This window comes from Schistocerca cancellata, chromosome 3, assembly GCF_023864275.1.
Source record: "Schistocerca cancellata isolate TAMUIC-IGC-003103 chromosome 3, iqSchCanc2.1, whole genome shotgun sequence".
Taxonomy (NCBI): Eukaryota; Metazoa; Arthropoda; class Insecta; order Orthoptera; family Acrididae; genus Schistocerca; species Schistocerca cancellata.
The window spans coordinates 311139294-311155742 of NC_064628.1; the positions used below are offsets into that span (position 1 = coordinate 311139294).

At 44.2% G+C, this 16449-nt stretch overlaps 1 protein-coding gene across 1 annotated transcript in view; it reads left to right on the forward strand.

Moving 5' to 3' along the window:
• LOC126176286 (dipeptidase 1-like) overlaps window positions 1–16449 on the forward strand; it is a 148739-nt gene that overhangs the window by 73078 nt on the left and 59212 nt on the right. The gene's annotated exons all lie outside the window — the stretch shown is intronic.

Genomic DNA, 16449 nt, shown 5'->3' on the forward strand with positions numbered 1-16449 from the left:
GTGTAACATCCAGACAAAGCAACAGAAGGAAACAATAGTCGACATAAGAGGGGGAAATTAACGTTCTTCCTGCTGTTACAGTTGATGCGCACATTATCTCCCGCACAATCGCACGAGGAAGTGGGATGAGTCAGGCAAGTGTCCTCCGCATTCTCCATCGACGTATGTTCCATCCCTACCACATCTCCCATCATCAAGATCTGCATGGAAACAATTATGAGAATAGTGACAACTTCTGTACACGGCCATTAAGACAGAATACTCCAGATATATACTGTAACTTGTTTAGTGATAAAGCCATATTTGTCAATCATGTCCAGGTAAAACTCCGAAACATGCACTGTTGGTCTGTTGACAATCCCCGTTGGCATCAGATGGAAAGTAAGCGTCCATCTGGTGTAAACATGTGGTGTTGGATAGTGAGCCAGCAGCTCATATCGCCGTTTCCCATAGATGGTACACTGAACGCGCACTGATGTCGCAACCTCCAACAGATCGTCCTCCACGGATGTTTGAAGACATCACTCTGCAGACGAGGAGGAACCGATGACACCAACATGATGGCTGTTCTACACCTATATCTACATCTACGTTTATACTCCGCCAGCCACCCAACGGTGTGTGGCGGCGGGCACTTTACGCACCACTGTCATTACCTCCCTTTCCTGTTCCAGTCGCGTATGGTTCGCGGGAAGAACGACTGTCGGAAAGCCTCCGTGCGCGCTCGAATCTCTCTAATTTTACATTCGTCATCTCCTCGGGAGGTATAAGTAGGGGGAAGCAATATGTTCGATACCTCATCCAGAAACGCACCCTCTCGAAACCTGGACAGCAAGCTACACCACGATGCAGAGCGGCTCTCTTGTAGAGTGTGCCACTTGAGTTTGCTAAACATCTCTGGAACGCTATCACGCTTACCAAATAACCCTGTGACGAAACGCGCCGCTCTTCTTTGAGTCTTCTCTATCTCCTCTGCCAACCTGACCTGGTACGGATCCCACACTGATGAACAATACTCAAGTATAGGTCGAACGAGTGTTTTGAAAGCCACCTCCTTTGCTGATGGACTACATTTTCTAAGGACTCTCCCAATGAATCTCAACCTGGCACCCGCCTTACCAACAATTAATTTTATATGATCATTCCACTTCAGATCGTTCCGTACGCATATTCCCAGATATCTTACAGAAGTAACTGCTACCATTGTTTGTTCGGCTATCGTATAATCATACAATAAAGGATCCTTCTTTCTATGTATTCACAATACGTTACATTTGTCTATTTTAAGGGTCAGTTGCCACTCTCTGCACCAAGTGCCTATCCGCTGCAGATCTTCCTGAATTTCGCTGCAATTTTCTAATGCTGGAACTTCTCTGTATACTCCAGCATCATCTGCGAAAAGCCGCATGGAACTTCCGACACTATCTACTAGGTCGTTTATATATATTGTGAAAAGAAATGGTCCCATAACACTCACCTGTGGCACGCCAGAAGTTACTTTAACGTCTGTACACGTTTCTCCATTGAGAACAACATGCTGTGTTAATTTTGCTAAAAATTCTTCAATCCAGCCACACAGCTGGTCTGATATTCCTCAGGCGACAGTGCGGATCTGTATCGAACGTCTTCCGGAAGTCAAGGAAAATAGCATCTACCTGGGAGCCTGTATTTAATATTTTCTGTGTCTCATGAACAAATAAAGCCAATTGGGTCTCACACGATCGCTGTTTCCGGAATCCATGTTGATTCCTACAGAGTAGATTCTGGGTTTCCAGAAATGACATGATACGCGAGCAGAAAACATGCTCTAAAATTCTACAACAGATCGATGTCTGAGATATAGGCCTATAGTTTTGGGCATCTGCTCGACGACCTTTCTTGAAAACTGGAACTACCTGTGCTCTTTTCCAATCATTTTGAACCTTCCGTTCCTTTAGAGACTTGCAGTACACGGCTGTTAGAAGGGGGGCAAGTTCTTTCGCTTATTCTGTGTAGAATCGAATTGGTATCCCGTCAGGCCCAGTGGACTTTCTTTTGTTGAGTGATTTCAGTTGCTACTCTATTCCTTGGACACTTAATTCGATGTAAGTCATTTTTTCGTTCGTGCAAAGATTTAGAGAAGGAACTGCAGTGCGGTCTTCCTCTCTGAAACAGCTTTGGGAAAAGATGTTTAGTATTTCAGCTTTGCGCGTGTCATCATCTGTTTCAGTGCCATCATCCCAGGGTGTCTGGATATGCTGTTTCGATCCACTTACTGATTTAACGTAGGACCAGAACTTCCTAGGATTTTCTGTCCAGTCGGTACATAAAATTTTACTATCGAATTCACTGAACGCTTCACGCGTAGTCCTCCTCACGCTAACTTTGACCTCGTTTAGCTTCTGTTTGTCTGAATGGTTTTGGCTGCGCTTTAATTTGAAGTGAAGCTCCCTTTGCTTTCGCAGTATTTTCCTAACTTCGTTGTTGAACCACGGTCGGTTTTTCCCGTCCCTCACAGTTTTACTCGGCACGTACCTGTCTAAAACACATTTTACGATTGCCGTGAACTTTTTCCATAACCACTCAACAATGTCAGTGTCGGAACAGAAATTTTCGTTTTGCTCTGTTTGGTAGTCTGAAATCTGCCTCCTATTACTCTTGATCAACATATAAAACTTCCTTCCTTTTTTTATATTCCTATTTAATTCCGCATTCAGGGACGCTGCAACGGCCTTGTGATCACTGATTCCCTGTTCTGCGATCACAGAGTCGAAGCACACAAAGTGCACGATGTACCACAGCATGTCTTCACGGGTTTTGTCCAAATCGTTGGATTGGACGCAGAGGACGTGTCTATACCTTGGCTGGCCTGTTCCCCGGATTTGACGCTTGTAGACTTTTTTCTGTGGGGAAAGCTCAAAGCCGCTGTCTACAAGGATTACCAACTACACCCAATGATATGCAATGACGTAAACTATTCATATATCTCCGCTGAAATTGTAGTACGTACCATACCATACTGGAAGCGTGTATTGCCGCTGCCGGAAGTATTGTCTCACTGCGGGTCAGAATCCAGGTAACTACTGTGTGGTACCACAGGTATCGTGCATGTGTCGGTATGGGAACACTTCAAAATACGATCTCTCGAAAACGACTCGCACTAGAATCTTGCAACATACGCCGCTACGTAATTTATCCTACGTTTAGTTTGTTAATGTCAATAGACACCGTTTCATTTGAAAAAGTGTATGTCTGCACAAAAAATACACTTTCTGAGTACTATCACAAGCTGTTGATTGGCTAATTTCTGTGAAAGCCGTACATCAACAACAATCCATTCTGTGAGAACCGTATATTAAGAGACAGCACTTTCTATTCCCACAAAACCTGCCGATCCTCTCAAAACCAATCTGTGATACTTTCGATACAAGATATTATGTGATTCAACTTATACACGAGGGTTAGACCTTTAATAGTGGCAACTATTTATTTACAGCTCGTACAAAATTGATACGTGTTTCAAAGTTTTAGTGACCTTAAGGGTAGTCACCTTAGATGTTAAGTCCCATAGTGCTCAGAGCCATTTGAACCAGGACTGTGTATAACCCGTTGCCAGCGATGTGGAAGTCGTAGGATACTCTTAGCAGTGCCAATTGTGTTGACAGTTCGAGTGGCGCTGTCTATTGCCCGACGAATTTGTAGCAGTTCTGAAGCGAATGCCGTGAAGTGTTTCCTTCAGTTTAGAAACCGAGTTGAACTTACGAGGGCTTAAGTCAGGGTAGTACATTAGGTGGTATAGCACGTAGCAGCCCCATTAGTCAAACAAATCAGTAATAGCTTGGGCTGTACGTGCTTGAGCATTGTCCTGAAAATGACGATCAGGTCTTGCAGAAAGTGTCATCACTTCTGTATCTATGCTGTTCAGTTTTGGAACACAACCCACGACCAGTTTAGAGACCGAAATGATGACACTTTCTGGAGGACCTGACCATCATTTTGCAGGGAAATGCTCAAGCACGTAGAGCACAAGCTGATACTGATTTCTTTGACTGATGGGACTGCTAAGTGCTATACCACCTACTGCACTGCCCTGGCGTAAGCCCTCATGAGTTCATCTCGATCCCAAAATTGTAGGAAACACTTCATGGCATTCGCTTCAGAACTGCTACAAATTCGTCGGGCAATAGACCGTTTAGCTCGAACTGTCAACACAACTGGCACTGCTAAGATTATCCTACGATATCCATATCCCTGGCAACGGGCTATACACAGTCCTGGTTCAAATGGCTCTGAACACTATGGGACTTAACATCTAAGATCATCAGTCCCATAGAACTTAGAACTACTTAAACCTAACTAACCTAAGGACATCACACGCATCCATGCCCGAGGCACGATTCGAACCTACGACTGTTGCGGTCGCCCGGTTCCAGACTGAAGCTGCTAGAACCGCTCGGTCACAACGGCAGGCACACAATGCTGGTGGCTGATTTGAAGGCCAGTAAAACTTTGAAACACGTATCTATTTTGTACGAGCTGTATATAAATAATTACTACTATAAAAGATCCAACCCTAGTATATCACCTAATAAGACTAAAGGAATCAGTTATTTAGTTACATGAAGGGATGTTTCATTGAACACTCTCAAATAGTGTTGAAGGATTGAAGCAATGTGCTTATTGTGGTTCCATGACGTGGTACAGTGAAGATAAATTAATTTACGGTGCTCAGCTTAAAAAATTCTTCTAATTAACTAAAGATAGCAGCATTTTGAGCGAATGAGGATATTTTTATTAATTCTTGAATTGCATTAAGTTCACTAGCTGTTAGCCTCAGTTTGAAAGCTGATAAAGTTCGTAGAACTGGCTAATCCTGCGATGTTAGTTTTTTTGACACCACTGTTTCCACGGAAGTGACGATGCTCCAGGCACATACCTTCACACTGTGCCTAATAACTGCTCGCTAACGCTGCATAACAATATTTGCGTCTTGTGCAGGACCGAAGAAAACTATGGTCGACCAAAGGTGTACTCAATCTTGCTGTATAATATTACTTCAAATTACATTACTTCAAAAAATCCCTCCCGCTTAAGGGTCGAGTCCTCCCTCGGGCAAGGGTATGTGTGTTGTTCTTAGCATAGGTTAGTTTAAGTTAGTTTAAGTGGTGTATAAGTTCAGGGACCGATGATCTAAGCAGTTTGGTTCCTTAGGAATTCATCTACATTTGAACATTTTTCAAAAAATCAATTTTATATAGATCAGTGCTGTAAAGATGATACTGATTCTCCTTCCAATATATTCAAGATTGCTGTAGCCACGGCAAATATCAGAAAGGGATTCTTAATTTTGAAGGTCAGGAGAAACACTTCATATCTGAGCACATTGTATACCTCAACTTCAAGTTTATAATTTCAGAGCGTGCCCGTTTATTCCAGTTTTAAATCATCAGTATGTAAGACTAGCGAATGGCCCTTTCAATTTACTGATACCGTAATCCTAATCCCACGCTGCTGCGCACGTAATGAATAATCCAGTTAACTTTTCGTTCTAACGTTCAGTCTTCGGTGAAAGTGCACTTGTTGTTAATAACTGCATGCGCGCTGAATGATTTAAGTTGGATACGACGAATGATAAGTCAGATGATAGCAAAGATGGCGGACACATTGAGAAAATAGTGTTCGATAACCGTCTTTATGATACGGAGTGTACGAAGTTAAGTGACGATATAATGGAATTTTACTGTGCAGAGTAATGTCATTTAAAACAGTTTATGTCGTAAAATTTAAACCAAACCTTACATTCCTGCGTAACATCAAGCTCGAAAATGACATTTCGAAAATACCCCACAAAGTCTGCGAAATGATAATTGGGTTACCCTACAGATCAGTCCATTATTGCAGATATTTTTCTTCCAGTCACTTTAATTTTTTCACAACCTAATTAACATTTAAGGAGGAACTAGAGCAAGGGCTACACTACAGAGCAGTGCGTTGACACACCTACTTTTTTTCCAGTCGCATTCGTTGTCTTCGTCAACTAATAACCAAACCATAACAATGTCCCAAGAAATCTACATCTACATCTACATCTATACTCCGGAAGCCACCTGACGAATGATATTAATATTATTTATTTGTAAATGATATTTACAAAACAAACTGGCGGACACATTGAGAAAATAGTACACTCCTGGAAATGGAAAAAAGAGCACATTGACACCGGTGTGTCAGACCCACCATACTTGCTCCGGACACTGCGAGAGGGCTGTACAAGCAATGATCACATGCACGGCACAGCGGACACACCAGGAACCGCGGTGTTGGCCGTCGAATGGCGCTAGCTGCGCAGCATTTTTGCACCGCCGCCGTCAGTGTCAGCCAGTTTGCCGTGGCATACGGAGCTCCATCGCAGTCTTTAACACTGGTAGCATGCCGCGACAGCGTGGACGTGAACCGTATGTGCAGTTGACGGACTTTGAGCGAGGGCGTATAGTGGGCATGCGGGAGACCGGGTGGACGTACCGCCGAATTGCTCAACACGTGGGGCGTGAGGTCTCCACAGTACATCGATGTTGTCGCCAGTGGTCGGCGGAAGGTGCACGTGCCCGTCAACCTGGGACCGGACCGCAGCGACGCACGGATGCACGCCAAGACCGTAGGATCCTACGCAGTGCCGTAGGGGACCGCACCGCCACTTTACAGCAAATTAGGGACACTGTTGCTCCTGGGGTATCGGCGAGGACCATGAACTGCTATATATATTATGACTATTAAGGTAAATACATTGTTTGTTCTCTATTAAAATCTTTCATTTGCTAACTATCCCTATCAGTAGTTAGTGCCTTCTGTAGTTTGAATCTTTTATTTAGCTGGCAGCAGTGGCGCTCGCTGCATTGCAGTAGTTCGAGTAACGAAGATTATTGTGAGGTAAGTGATTTGTGAAAGGTACAGGTTAATGTTAGTGAGGGCCATTCTTTAGTAGAGATTATTGAAAGTCAGATTGCGTTGCGCTAAAACTATTGTGTCAGTTTAAGCACGGTCTTGTATAAATTTTTCTAAGGGAACGTTTCAAAGGTCAGTGTCAGCCAGTTTGCCGTGGCATACGGAGCTCCATCGCAGTCTTTAACACTGGTAGCATGCCGCGACAGCGTGGACGTGAACCGTATGTGCAGTTGACGGACTTTGAGCGAGGGCGTATAGTGGACATGCGGGAGGCCGGGTGGACGTACCGCCGAATTGCTCAACACGTGGGGCGTGAGGTCTCCACAGTACATCGATGTTGTCGCCAGTGGTCGGCGGAAGGTGCACATGCCCGTCAACCTGGGACCGGACCGCAGCGACGCACGGATGCACGCCAAGACCGTAGGATCCTACGCAGTGCCGTAGGGGACCGCACCGCCACTTCCCAGCAAATTAGGGACACTGTTGCTCCTGGGGTATCGGCGAGGACCATTCGCAACCGTCTCCATGAAGCTGGGCTACGGTCCCGCACACCGTTAGGCCGTCTTCCGCTCACGCCCCAACATCGTGAAGCCCGCCTCCAGTGGTGTCGCGACAGGCGTGAATGGAGGGACGAATGGAGACGTGTCGTCTTCAGCGATGAGAGTCGCTTCTGCCTTGGTGCCAATGATGGTCGTATGCGTGTTTGGCGCCGTGTAGGTGAGCGCCACAATCAGGACTGCATACGACCGAGGCACACAGGGCCAACACCCGGCATCATGATGTGGGAAGCGATCTCCTACACTGGCCGTACACCACTGGTGATCGTCGAGGGGACACTGAATAGTGCACGGTACATCCAAACCGTCATCGAACCCATCGTTCTACCATTCCTAGACCGGCAAGGGAGCTTGCTGTTCCAACAGGACAATGCACGTCCGCATGTATCCCGTGCCACCCAACGTGCTCTAGAAGGTGTAAGTCAACTACCCTGGCCAGCAAGATCTCCGGATCTGTCCCCCATTGAGCATGTTTGGGACTGGATGAAGCGTCGTCTCACGCGGTCTGCACGTCCAGCACGAACGCTGGTCCAACTGAGGCGCCAGATGGAAATGGCATGGCAAGCCGTTCCACAGGACTACATCCAGCATCTCTACGATCGTCTCCATGGGAGAATAGCAGCCTGCATTGCTGCGGAAGATGGATATACACTGTACTAGTGCCGACATTGTGCATGCTCTGTTGCCTGTGTCTATGTGCCTGTGGTTCTGTCAGTGTGTTCATGTGATGTATCTGACCCCAGGAACGTGTCAATAAAGTTTCCCCTTCCTGGGACAATGAATTCACAGTGTTTTTATTTCAATTTCCAGGAGTATATATATATATATATATATATATATATATATATATATATTATTTATTTGTAAATGATATTTACAAAACAAACCAATTATACATCGACATAAATGCATATATAAATATATGCTACCGAACGAATACATCCATAGGTCGTGTGGAGAACCAAAGTCTTTAGGATCTTTGATAGTGTTAACTCTGCCGCGTGGATCGCAGGCAGAGCAGAGTCTGGCTGGAGGAGGGCAGTGGAGCAGGTGTGTTGTGTGACGCTCCCGCGAGTTGCCACGCTTTCGGGGTTTGGCAGCGTGTAATTGCGTTCGACTTGCTATGTTAGTTTCTGACATGGTGTCGCGGACGGGAAGCGTTAGCTGGCACACATCAAGAGCCCGTTTCGGCTGGAGACCGTGGCGAGAAGAAGGTGCGCCAACATCCAGCTTCTGCAACAGCGACAGCCAACAATGAGTGACTGTCGCCACCTCCTCGATCGACGACTTCAAACCTTCAATCAACCAACAAGGAAGACTGGTAGCACGTAAAGTTTTAGAACTGTATGGCAGACCTCAGCTTTTCAAACTGTGAAATTTTTCTCACTAAATTACAGAAACGTAGCATGAACCTTCGTTGCTCATTGTCCCAATTGCATTACCAAGCAGGGTCCCTTCCTTTTCCGGAATGAACCCGAGTGTCGTTGAAATTCAAACGTCAGCATTAAAGTAATATCATTCGATTTCACTGCTTTAATTTCAAAGGTCAGTTAAGGTATTCATAACTGGCTTCAATATTTAGATTACACAAGCACAAATTAAGAGTGCGAGTTTTGTTACCGTATTTTAGCTTACCTGTGACTGCAGTTCAACTTGTTACGTATTAAATTTTACTATTGTTAATTGTTCAGAATCATTTAATTCAAGTTCAAAGTTAAATCTCTTATTTCTAAATTGCGTAGATTCAAGTAGCTTTTGAAATGATTGTTGAGGTAACCCAAGGCTAACCGTATTTTACTGAATTTCGATGTGCTTCAGAAACAAAGCTCACTATTAATTTCAGTCACTAAATTAACTTTCAATTTTCCGGTTTTATTAATTCTTTTGCTAAATTGAGTCAGAGTGTAGCGAAATTTATTACTTCTGACAAACTTTAAGTTTTCTCACTACACGTGTCAACCTTCAGTTGCCACGCTTCTAGTGCTAGTTATATGTGTAATAACCTTTCTTTTTCAGTTACTATAGTAATTGTCCATAGGACTGGCGACCATAATTTCCCCCAAATCTCAAATATCTAATTACCACTAGTTAATTGTTAACGTAACGGCCGCACATTTACTTTCTTTATTAACTTTACCCCTTTTCAAAATTAATTTCCCCCAGTTTCATTTGCATTTTTCCTTTCATTTAGATGTAACCCTTTCCTCCCTCTTTACCGTCAGATTAACTTCGGTGACGATTGCTTTTCCCAAATTTCCATTAGGTACACGCGGTTTAATTTTTCAGTGTCATTAAGGTGGATGAGTGAGGAGGAGGTTACAGATATACGTAGGAGGGAGCATTATATGGCTTGACTCCTGGGTGAAAGTATGTTCCCGAAACTTCAACAAAAGCCCGTACCGAGCTACTGAGCGTATCTCCTGCAGAGTCTTCCAATGGAGTTTATCTTTCATTTCCGTAACCCTTTCGCGATTACTAAATGATCCTGTAGCGAAGCGCGCTGCTCTCAGTTGGATCTTCTCTATCTCTTCTATCAACCCTATCTGGTACGGATCCCACAGTGCTGAGCAGTATTCAAGTAGTGGACGAACAAGCGTACTGTAACCTACTTCCTTTGTTTTCTTATTGCATTTCCTTAGGATTCTTCCAATGAATCTCAGTCTGGCATCTGCTTTACCGACGATCAACTTTATATGATCTACATCTACATCTACATCTACATTTATACTCCGCAAGCCACCCAACGGTGTGTGGCGGAGGGCACTTTACGTGCCACTGTCATTATCTCCCTTTCCTGTTCCAGTCGCGTATGGTTCGCGGGAAGAACGACTGTCTGAAAGCCTCTGTGCGCGCTCTAATCTCTCTAATTTTACATTCGTGATCTCCTCGGGAGGTATAAGTAGGGGGAAGCAATATATTCGATACCTCATCCAGAAACGCACCCTCTCGAAACCTGGCGAGCAAGCTACACCACGATGCAGAGCGCCTCTCTTGCAGAGTCTGCCACTTGAGTTTGTTAAACATCTCCGTAACGCTATCACGGTTACCAAATCACCCTGTGACGAAACGCGCCGCTCTTCTTTGGATCTTCTCTATCTCCTCCGTCAACCCGATCTGGTACGGATCCCACACTGATGAGCAATACTCAAGTATAGGTCGAACGAGTGTTTTGTAAGCCACCTCCTTTGTTGATGGACTACATTTTCTAAGGACTCTCCCAATGAATCTCAACCTGGTACCCGCCTTACCAACAATTAATTTTATATGATCATTCCACTTCAAATCGTTCCGCACGCATACTCCCAGATATTTTACAGAAGTAACTGCTACCAGTGTTTGTTCCGCTATCATATAATCATACAATAAAGGATCCTTCTTTCTATGTATTCGCAATACATTATATTTGTCTATATTAAGGGTCAGTTGCCACTCCCTGCACCAAGTGCCTATGCGCTGCAGATCTTCCTGCATTTCGCTACAATTTTCTAATGCTGCAACTTCTCTGTATACTACAGCATCATCCGCGAAAAGCCGCATGGAACTTCCGACACTATCTACTAGGTCATTTATATATATTGTGAAAAGCAATGGTCCCCTGTGGCAATGGTCCCCTGTGGCACGCCAGAGGTTACTTTAATGTCTGTAGACGTCTCTCCATTGGTAACAACATGCTGTGTTCTGTTTGCTAAAAACTCTTCAATCCAGCCACACAGCTGGTCTGATATTCCGTAGGCTCTTACTTTGTTTATCAGGCGACAGTGCGGAACTGTATCGAACGCCTTCCGGAAGTCAAGAAAAATAGCATCTACCTGGGAGCCTGTATCTAATATTTTCTGGGTCTCATGAACAAATAAAGCGAGTTGGGTTTCACACGATCGCTGTTTCCGGAATCCATGTTGATTCCTACATAGTAGATTCTGAGTTTCCAAAAACGACATGATACTCGAGCAAAAGACATGTTCTAAAATACTACAACAGATCGACGTCAGAGATATAGGTCTATAGTTTTGCGCATCTGCTCGACGACCCTTCTTGAAGACTGGGACTACCTGTGCTCTTTTCCAATCATTTGGAACCTTCTGTTCCTCTAGAGACTTGCGGTACACGGCTGTTAGAAGGGGGGCAAGATCTTTCGCGTACTCTGTGTAGAATCGAATTGGTATCCCGTCAGGTCCAGTGGACTTTCCTCTGTTGAGTGATTCCAGTTGCTTTTCTATTCCTTGGACACTTATTTCAATGTCAGCCATTTTTTCGTTGGTGCGAGGATTTAGAGAAGGAACTGCAGTGCGGTCTTCCTCTGTGAAACAGCTTTGGAAAAAGGTGTTTAGTATTTCAGCTTTACGCTTGTCATCCTCTGTTTCAATGCCATCATCATCCCGGAGTGTCTGGACATGATGTTTCGAGCCACTTACTGATTTAACGTAAGACCAGAACTTCCTAGGATTTACTGTCAAGTCGGTACCTAGGATTTTACTTTCGAATTCACTGAACGCTTCACGCATAGCCCTCCTTACGCTAACTTTGACATCGTTTAGCTTCTGTTTGTCTGAGAGGTTTTGGCTGCGTTTAAACTTGGAGTGATGCTCTCTTTGCTTTCGCAGTAGTTTCCTAACTTTGTTGTTGTACCACGGTGGGTTTTTCCCGTCCCTCACAGTTTTACTCGGCACGTACCTGTCTAAAACGCATTTTACGATTGCCTTGAACTTTTTCCATAAACACTCAACATTGTCAGTGTCGGAACAGAAATTTTCGTTTTGATCTGTTAGGTAGTCTGAAATCTGCCTTCTATTACTCTTGCTAAACAGATAAACCTTCCTCCTTTTTTTTTATATTCCTATTAACTTCCATAATCAGGGATGCTGCAATGGCCTTATGATCACTGATTTCCTGTTCTGCACTTACAGAGTCGAAAAGTTCGGGTCATTCCGTTTTAAATCACTCCTAATGCGTACTCCCAGATAATTTATGGAATTAACTGCTCCCAGCTTCTGACCTGCTATATTGTAGCTAAATGATATGGGATTATTCTTTCTATGTATTCGCGGCACATTACACTTGTCTACATTGAGATTCAATTGCCATTCCCTGCACCATGCGTCAATCCGCTGCAGATCCTCCTGCGTTTCAGTACAATTTTCCATTGTTACAACCCCTCGATATACCACAGCGTCACCCGCTAAAAGCCTCAGTGAACTTCCGATGTCATCCACAAGGTCACTTATGTATATTGCGAATAGCAACGGTCCTACACCACTCCCCTGCGGCACACCTGAAATCACTCTTACTTCGGATGACTTCTCTCCATTGAGAATGACATGCTGCGTTCTGTTATCTAGGAACTCTTCAATCCAACCACACAATTGGTCTGATAGTCCATATGCTCTTACTTTGCTGATTCCGAGAAGCAAACAATACAAAGAAAACAACATACGACAGCCAGTGAGCAACTTTGTAATCAATAACTGCCAGATCAGTAATCGCCAGTGCTGCGCTTTCTATCAAGGAAACAAAAACAGTCAATTCGAATATTACGCCGAAACAAGTCATTAGATTCGGTGGTTCTGAGCGACTGGTGTATATTTCCACCCGGCTGCCTACCATCAACGGAAACGAACTGCCGACAGCAGCACGCAGCAGAAGAGCAGCTGACACTGTAAGTAATTTTCGCCCAGATTTGAAAAAACCTCTTTTGCCGTAGAACATCTTACGGTATTGTTATAACGCCGTTCACACTTTCCCTGTAATCGTTCTTCTGCTCGTTAATCCTCTTCGTCTCCTAAAGTCCAAGACTGCAATTGCAGTTTCTAATGGTCGACGCCCTGACATTTCTCTTACGATAATCCAAGGTTAGAATTAACTCTTCACTCCTAACTTTTGCACAAACACATTAAATGTGTATTTATGTGTGTGTGTGTGTGTGTGTGTGTGTGTGTGTGTGTGTGTTTACAGAACAGACATCACTCGTATATGTCTACTTTTCTGTGTTACCGTGAAAGATCCATGATGTTTGCCTCAGTGCTGATGAACTAATATTGTCCGAACTCCCACGGGAATGAATAAATTGCGACTAGGCCGTTAATGGACGAGGGACGTTGCACTGCACCAAGCGATAAGCTGGAAATTTGCATCGGTCAGGGACCTTGTCCGCATGGCCGAAACGCAGACGCGCTAGTTCTGTGTGTAAGGTCAGAGGGCCCGCTGGCTTCTGCAATAAAACAAATCGAGGGAAGTATTCAACGATGAACTTCAAGGCGTGTCATCTGATGTACGCCCAAACCAAGTCGGCAAAGAATGACGAACAATGTGAACAAAAAGAAGAAGAAGAAGAAACGGTTAAGGAAATCATTCGTGGGAAGCGGTAGATACGTGTTTTCAACCTTCACCACTGCATTTCCACGGTGCCCCGTGGCGCTACAAGTCACCAGTTTCCCACCAGACCTTTCCCTTTCCTTGCCATTTCACTACTTCGTATAAAACGGATGAAAGTTTACAAAATTAGCGCATTACGTTTCACTTACACGTTATCCTTCTTCCTATATCATCTCCTTTTTCTTCAAACGAAGTTAGAATTAAGTTTTTTCATCATACGTTGCACTCATTGAGAACAGAAATTTACACGAATATAGACCATAAATTAACCACATTATTATAGTGTGTTCCCACTTTTACGTCGACATAGACAATATGCCATGCGATAAAATGAGAACACAATAGAATAAGACACTTATACAGACAAAAATTTTTAATCAGGCGAACATCCAGAATTTAAATAAATACGCTTCAGTTGCCACTAATTTTTTTTGTTATACGACTGGTTTTGAAGAAAAAAGCTTCATCTTTAGTTGCCACTAAATCATTATGGAAACATAAATGTGTGATGGCAGTTATGGCAGTTATAAGCGTCGAGGGACATGAAAGTGAAGCAGTGGTTGGGAAGGGAGTAAGACAGGGTTGTAGCCTCTCCCCGATGTTATTCAATCTGTATATTGAGCAAGCAGTAAACGAAACAAAAGAAAAATTCGGGGTAGGTATTAAAATCCATGGAGAAGAAATAAAAACTTTGAGGTTCGCCGATGACATTGTAATTCTGTCAGAGACAGCAAAGGACTTGGAAGAGCAGTTGAACGGAATGGATGGTGTCTTGAAGGGAGGATATAAGATGAACATCAACAAAAACAAAACGAGAATAATGTAATGTAGTCGAATTAAGTCGGGTGATGTTGAGGGTATTAGATTAGGAAATGAGACACTTAAAGTAGTAAAGGAGTTTTGCTATTTGGAGAGCAAAATAACTGATGATGGTCGAAGTAGAGAGGATATAAAATGTAGACTGGCAATGGCAAGGAAAGCGTTTCTGAAGAAGAGAAAATTGTTAACATCGAGTATAGATTTAAGTGTCAGGAAGTCATTTCTGAAAGTATTTGTATGGAGTGTAGCCATGTATGGAAGTGAAACATGGACGGTAAATAGTTTGGACAAGAAGAGAATAGAAGCTTTCGAAATGTGGTGCTACAGAAGAATGCTGAAGATTAGATGGGTAGATCACGTAACTAATGAGGAAGTATTGAATAGGATTGGGGAGAAGAGAAGTTTGTGGCACAACTTGACCAGAAGAAGGGATCGGTTGGTAGGACATGTTCTGGGGCATCAAGGGATCACCAATTTAGTATTGGAGGGCAGCGTGGAGGGTAAAAATCGTAGGGGGAGACCAAGAGATGAATACACTAAGCAGATTCAGAAGCATGTAGGTTGCAGTAGGTACTGGGAGATGAAGAAGCTTGCACAGGATAGAGTAGCATGGAGAGCTGCATCAAACCAGTCTCAGGACTGAAGTCCACAACAAAAACAAATGTGTGATGGTCGGGCAGGCAGGCGACGTGTTCGCTGGTCGTGTGCTTCTATGTGTTTGTTTTACGTGGATGTGAATGCCATGACTGGAAGGAGCATCAGACATTTACATCGAGGTGACAAGTAATGGATATTGATATACACATATAAAGATTTCGATGGGATCGCGTACACGACGTCTCAAAGGGTAGTGTATTTGCGGAGCTGTCATTTGTACTCAGATGATTTACGTGAAATGGTTTTTGAAGGTGTAATGGCACTTGATGCTAGACGAATGGGAAGACTCATTTTGTAAATCGTTAGGGCATTAAGTATTCCTAGATCAACAGTGTGAAGAGTGTGCCGAGAAAACCAAATTTCAGTGATTACCTCTCACCACTGGCATCGCAGTGGCTGGCGGCCTTCACTTAACGACTGAAAGCAGTGGCGTTTGCGTAAAAGTGTCAGTCCTAACAGACAGGCAACACTGCGCGAAATAACCGCTGAAATCAACGTGGGACGTAGGACGAACGTATCCGTTGAGATATTGCGGTAAAATTTGGCGTAATGGGCTATGGCAGCAGACAACCGGCGCGAGTGTCTGCTAACAGAGCGACATCGTCTGCAGCACCGGTCCTGGGCCCGTGACCATATCGGCTGGACCCTACATGACTGGAAAACAGTGGTTAGATGAGTGTCAATTTCTGTTGGTAAGAGCTGATGGTGGGGCTCGAGTGTGGCGCAGACCAACAAACTAAAGTTGTGAACAGGGCACTGTGCAAGCAGGTGGTGCCTCCACAATAGTATGGACTGCGTTTACATGGGATGGACTGCGTCCTCTGGTACCACAGAACCGGTCATTGACTGGAAATTACTATGTTCGGCTACTTGGAAGCCATACGCAGCCATTCGTGGACTTAGCCGGCCGGAGTGGCCGTGCGGTTCTAGGCGCTGCAGTCTGGAACCGAACGACCGCTGCGGTCGCAGGTTCGAATCCTGCCTCGGGCATGGATGTGTGTGATGTCCTTAGGTTAGTCAGGTTTAAGTAGTTCTAAGTCTAGGGGACTGATGATCTCAGCAGTCCCATAGTACTTAGAGCCATCTGAACTACTTGAGTCAATGCCATGACGAGTTGCGACTTTTG